Source organism: Oncorhynchus kisutch, linkage group LG29 (genome assembly GCF_002021735.2).
Source record: "Oncorhynchus kisutch isolate 150728-3 linkage group LG29, Okis_V2, whole genome shotgun sequence".
NCBI lineage: Eukaryota > Metazoa > Chordata > Actinopteri > Salmoniformes > Salmonidae > Oncorhynchus > Oncorhynchus kisutch.
The window spans coordinates 43,517,260-43,523,698 of record NC_034202.2 but is presented as its reverse complement, the minus strand read 5'-3'; positions in this window follow the sequence as shown (position 1 = coordinate 43,523,698).

Sequence of the window (6,439 nt, the reverse complement as noted above, 5' to 3'; positions counted from 1 at the left end):
GAGAGAGAGAGATAGAGGGAGAGAGAGAGCAGTCACCTTGTATCTGTCCAGCAGTAAATCTCGGTAATAGTTGTGTTTGAAGTCAGATCAGATTCCTCTAGGAGAGGAACAGGAGAGGTACACCACTATACTACTTTATAGCTCAGCTTTAAATAAGCTATACTTAACTGTCTGGCTGCTCCATGTCCACAGCCTGGGAACTGTGTGTCTTCTATTACCAGTGTAAGCCTGGCTGTCATAACTCAATGTGATTGGTCGGCAAGGCTAACTCAATGTGATTGGTCGGCAAGGCTAACTCAATGTGATTGGTTCGCGTGGAACCAGAGAGGAAAACAGAAACACTCTTCCTCCCTTCGTGAACTCTAACCTTAGAGGAACTTCCCACCGCCCCTCCTTCTACTCTCTCGCTGCACCCCGTCTCCTCTATCCCCTGCCCTCCCAAATACCCTTTTCCCCTCTCCTCTCCCCTCCCCCCTCTCCTCTCCCCTCCCCTCCCCCCGTCTCCTCTATCCTCTGCCCTCCCAAATACCCTTTCCCCCTCTCCTCTCCCCTCCCCCTCTCCTGTCCCCTCCCCTCTACTCCTACATTTACAGCTACATTATACTCCTCTCCTCATCCTCACCTCCTCTCCACCCTCAGACTCGTCCTCCTCCTACTCCTCCTCTCCTCCTCCTCTCCACCCTCAAACTCATCTCATCCTCCTCTCCACCCTCAGACTCCTCTCCTCCTCCTCCTCCTCCTCCTCCTCTCCTCCTCCTCTCTACCCTCAAACTAATCTCATCCTCCTCTTCTCCTCATCCTACTCCTCCTGTCCTCCTCCTCCTCTTCTTCTCCTCCTCCTCCTGGCTGAAGGCTGAGTGATGGTGACCCTACATTCTCAGATATATTCTCACGGCAACCAAATTCCTTCTCCTGCAACTGCCCTGCCCAGCTCCCCTTCACCTCTAATCACAAAACAGAGGGATAAAGAGAGAAGGATGAAGAGTGGAGGAGCCGTGAGGACTGGGCTGTCAGGTGTGATTCTGTCTCAGCTGTCCTGAGGTACATATTTAACCCTCTCTCTCACACACACTAATATCCACTGGAATACCATGTTGAGTTGTGTAACATTGTTACATCGGCTAGGGCCCTCCCACCCGTCAGTGAGTTTCCCAGACTTCCTGCTGATTAAACCAGACCTGGGCCACCATCACCGATCACTCTGTCTACTTTTACCGACAAAACCCAACCCCACTTCCAACCTGACCCAACCCACTTCCAACCCCAACCTGACCCAACCCACTTCCAACCCCAACCTGACCCAACCCGACCCACTTGCAACCTGACCCAACCCACTTCCAACCCCAACCTGACCCAACCCGACCCACTTGCAACCTGACCCAACCCACTTCCAACCCCAACCTGACCCAACCCCAACCACTTCCAACCTGATCCAACCCACTTCCAACCCCAACCTGAACCAACCCACTTCCAACCTGACCCAACCCGACCCACTTCCAACCTGACCCAACCCACTTCCAACCCCAACCTGACCCAACCCAACCCATTTGCAACCTGACCCAACCCCACTTCCAACCTGACCCAAACCCACTTCCAACCTGACACAACCCCACTTCCAACCTGACCCAACCCACTTCCAACCCCAACCCACCCCCAACCTAACCCAACCCACTTCCAACCTGACCCAACCCACTTCCAACCCCAACCCACTTCCAACCCCAACCTGACCCAGCCCACTTCCAACCCCAACCTGACCCAAACCACTTCCAACCTGACCCAACCCACTTCCAACCCCAACCAGACCCAACCCAATCCCAACCCAACCTGACCCAACCCAATCCCACTTCCAACCTGACCCAACCCACTTCCAACCCCAACCTGACCCAACCCGACCCACTTCCAACCTGATCCAACCCACTTCCAACCCCAACCTGACCCAACCCACTTCCAACCTGACCCAACCCGACCCACTTCCAACCTGACCCAACCCACTTCCAACCCCAAACTGACCCAACCCAACCCATTTCCAACCTGACCCAACCCCACTTCCAACCTGACCCAAACCCACTTCCAACCTGACCCAACCCCACTTCCAACCTGACCCAACCCACTTCCAACCCCAACCCACCCCCAACCTAACCCAACCCACTTCCAACCTGACCCAACCCGACCCACTTCCAACCTGATCCAACCCACTTCCAACCCCAACCTGACCCAACCCGACCCACTTCCAACCTGACCCAACCCACTTCCAACCCAAACCTGACCCAACCCAACCCATTTCCAACCTGACCCAACCCCACTTCCAACCTGACCCAAACCCACTTCCAACCTGACCCAACCCCACTTCCAACCTGACCCAACCCACTTCCAACCCCAACCCACCCCCAACCTAACCCACTTCCAACCTGACCCAACCCACTTCCAACCCCAACCCACTTCCAACCCCAACCTGACCCAGCCCACTTCCAACCCCAACCTGACCCAACCCACTTCCAACCTGACCCAACCCACTTCCAACCCCAACCAGACCCAACCCAATCCCAACCCAACCTGACCCAACCCAATCCCACTTCCAACCTGACCCAACCCACTTCCAACCCCAACCTGACCCAACCCGACCCACTTCCAACCTGATCCAACCCACTTCCAACCCCAACCTGACCCAACCCACTTCCAACCTGACCCAACCCGACCCACTTCCAACCTGACCCAACCCACTTCCAACCCCAACCTGACCCAACCCTACCCATTTCCAACCTGACCCAACCCCACTTCCAACCTGACCCAAACCCACTTCCAACCTGACCCAACCCCACTTCCAACCTGACCCAACCCACTTCCAACCCCAACCCAACCCACCCCCAACCTAACCCAACCCACTTCCAACCTGACCCAACCCACTTCCAACCCCAACCCACTTCCAACCCCAACCTGACCCAGCCCACTTCCAACCCCAACCTGACCCAACCCACTTCCAACCTGACCCAACCCACTTCCAACCCCAACCAGACCCAACCCAATCCCAACCCAACCTGACCCAACCCAATCCCACTTCCAACCTGACCCAACCCACTTCCAACCCCAACCTGACCCAACCCGACCCACTTCCAACCTGATCCAACCCACTTCCAACCCCAACCTGACCCAACCCACTTCCAACCTGACCCAACCCGACCCACTTCCAACCTGACCCAACCCACTTCCAACCCCAACCTGACCCAACCCTACCCATTTCCAACCTAACCCAACCCCACTTCCAACCTGACCCAAACCCACTTCCAACCTGACCCAACCCCACTTCCAACCTGACCCAACCCACTTCCAACCCCAACCCACCCCCAACCTAACCCAACCCACTTCCAACCTGACCCAACCCACTTCCAACCCCAACCCACTTCCAACCCCAACCTGACCCAGCCCACTTCCAACCCCAACCTGACTCAACCCACTTCCAACCTGACCCAACCCACTTCCAACCCCAACCAGACCCAACCCAATCCCAAACCAACCTGACCCAACCCAATCCCAACCCAACCTGACCCAACCCACTTCCAACCCCAACCCAACCTGACCCAACCCACTTCCAACCCCAACCTGACCCAGCCCAACCCAACCTGACCCAACCCAACCCAACCCCACTTCGAAAGGCTGGTCATGGCTAACATCAACAACATCCTTCCAGACAACCTAGACCCACTCCAATTCGCATTCCGCCCCAACAAATCCACAGATGACGCAATCTCAATCACACTCCACACTGCCCTTTCTCACCTGGATTAAAGGAAAACCTATATGAGAATGTTGCTCATTGACTACAGCTCAGCGCCAAAAAGCTCATCACTAAACTAAGGACTCTGGGACTAAACACCTCCCTCTGCAACTGGATTCTGGACTTCCCGACGGGCCGCCCCCCAGGTGGTCAGAGTAGGCAACAATACGTCTGCCACGCTGATCCTTAACATAGGGGCCCCTCAGGGGTGTGTACTTAGTCCCCTCCTGTACTCCCTGTTCACCCACGACGGCGTGGCCAAACACGACTCCAACATCATCATAAAGTTTGCTGACGACACAACAGTGGTAGGCCTGATCAGCGACAACGATGAGACGGCCTACAGTGAGGAGGTTAGAGAACTGGCCCACACTGAAGCATGCACGAGAGCACCAGCTGTTCTGGATGACTGTGTGATACTCGCTCTCGGTAGCCGATGTGAACAAAACCTTTAGACAGGTCAACATTCACAAAGCCGCTGAAGTTAATAAGACACTTGACAGTTGGCCTGGACATCAACCTCTACCTCAATGTGGGCAAGACTAAGGATCTGATCAAGCCGAACAGGCCCCCATTAACATGGACGGGCTGTAGTGGAGCGGGTCGAGAGTTTCAAGTTCCTTGGTGTCCACATCACCAACAAACTATCATGGTTCAAACACACCAAGACAATCGTGAAGAGGGCACAACAAAACCTATTCCCCCTCAGGAGACTGAAAAGATTCAGCATGGGTCCTCAGATCCTCAAAAGGTTCTACAGCTGCACCATCGAGAGCATTCTGACTAGTTGCATCACAGCCTGGTATGGCAACTGCTCGGCATCTGACCGTAAGGCGCTACAGAGGGTAGTGCGAACGGCCCAGTACATCACTGGGGTCAAGCTTCCTGCCATCCAGGACCTATATAATGGGAAAGCCCATAAAATTGTCAGAGACTCCAGTCACCCAAGTTATAGACTGTTTTCTCTGCTACCGCACGGCAAGCGGTGCCGGAGCGCCAAGTCCAGGACCAAAAGGCTCCTCAACAGCTTCTACCCCCAAGCCATAAGATTGCTGAACAATTCATAAAATCACCACTGGACAATTTACATTGACATTGGCGCCCCTCTCTTTTGTACACTGCTACTACTCGCAGGTTGGTTGTTACTTATGCATAGTCCCTTCACCCCCACCACCATATACAGATTACCTCAACTAGCCTGTACCCCTGCACACTGACTTGGTACCAGTTCCCCCTGTATATAGCCTCCACACTGACTCGGTGCCCCCTGTATGGAGCCTCCACACTGACTCGGTGCCCCCTGTATGGAGCCTCCACACTGACTCGGTGCCCCCTGTATATAGCCTCCACACTGACTTGGTACCAGTTCCCCTTGTATATAACCTCCACACTGACTCGGTACTGGTGCCCCCTGTATATAGCCTCCACACTGACTCGGTACCGGTACCCCCTGTATATAGCCTCCACACTGACTCTGTACCAGTACCCCCTGTATATAGCCTCCACATTGACTCTGTACCGGTACCCCCTGTATATAACCTCCACATTGACTCGGTACCGGTACCCCCTGTATATAGCCTCCACATTGACTCGGTACCGGTGCCCCCTGTATATAGCCTCCACATTGACTTGGTACCGGTGCCCCCTGTATATAGCCTCCACACTGACTTGGTACCAGTTCCCCCTGTATATAGCCTCCACACTGACTTGGTACCAGTTCCCCCTGTATAAAGCCTCCACACTGACTTGGTACCAGTTCCCCCTGTATAAAGCCTCCACACTGACTTGGTACCAGTTCCCCCTGTATATAGCCTCCACATTGACTTGGTACCAGTTCCCCCTGTATATAGCCTCCACACTGACTTGGTACCAGTTCCCCCTGTATATAGCCTCCACACTGACTTGGTACCAGTTCCCCCTGTATATAGCCTCCACACTGACTTGGTACCAGTTCCCCCTGTATATAGCCTCCACATTGACTTGGTACCAGTTCCCCCTGTATATAGCCTCCACACTGACTTGGTACCAGATCCCCCTGTATATAGCCTCCACACTGACTTGGTACCAGATCCCCCTGTATATAGCCTCCACACTGACTTGGTACCAGTACCCCCTGTATAAAGCCTCGTTAATGTTATTCTTATTGTGTTACTTTTAATTATTACTTATTATTTTTGTCTACTTGATAAATATTTTCTTCTTGAACTGGTTAAGGATTTAATGTAAGTAAAGCTTACACTTGATGTAAAATATGTCAAATGTCATACATCTTTATGTAATACATGTCTCACTAGCCACTTTAAACAATGCTACCTAATATAATGTTTACATACCCTACATTATTCATCTCATATGTATACGTATATACTGTACTCTATCATCTACTGCATCTTTATGTAATACATGTATCACTAGCCACTTTAAACAATGCCACTTTGTTTACATACTCATCTCATATGTATATACTGTACTCGATACCATCTACTGTATCTTGCCCATGCCGCTCTGTACCATCACTCATTCATATCTTTATGTACATATTCTTTATCCCTTTACACTTGTGTGTATAAGGTAGTAGTTTTGGAATTGTTAGGTTAGATTACTCGTTGGTTATTACTGCATTGGCGGAACTAGAAGCACAAGCATTTCGCTACACTCACATTAACA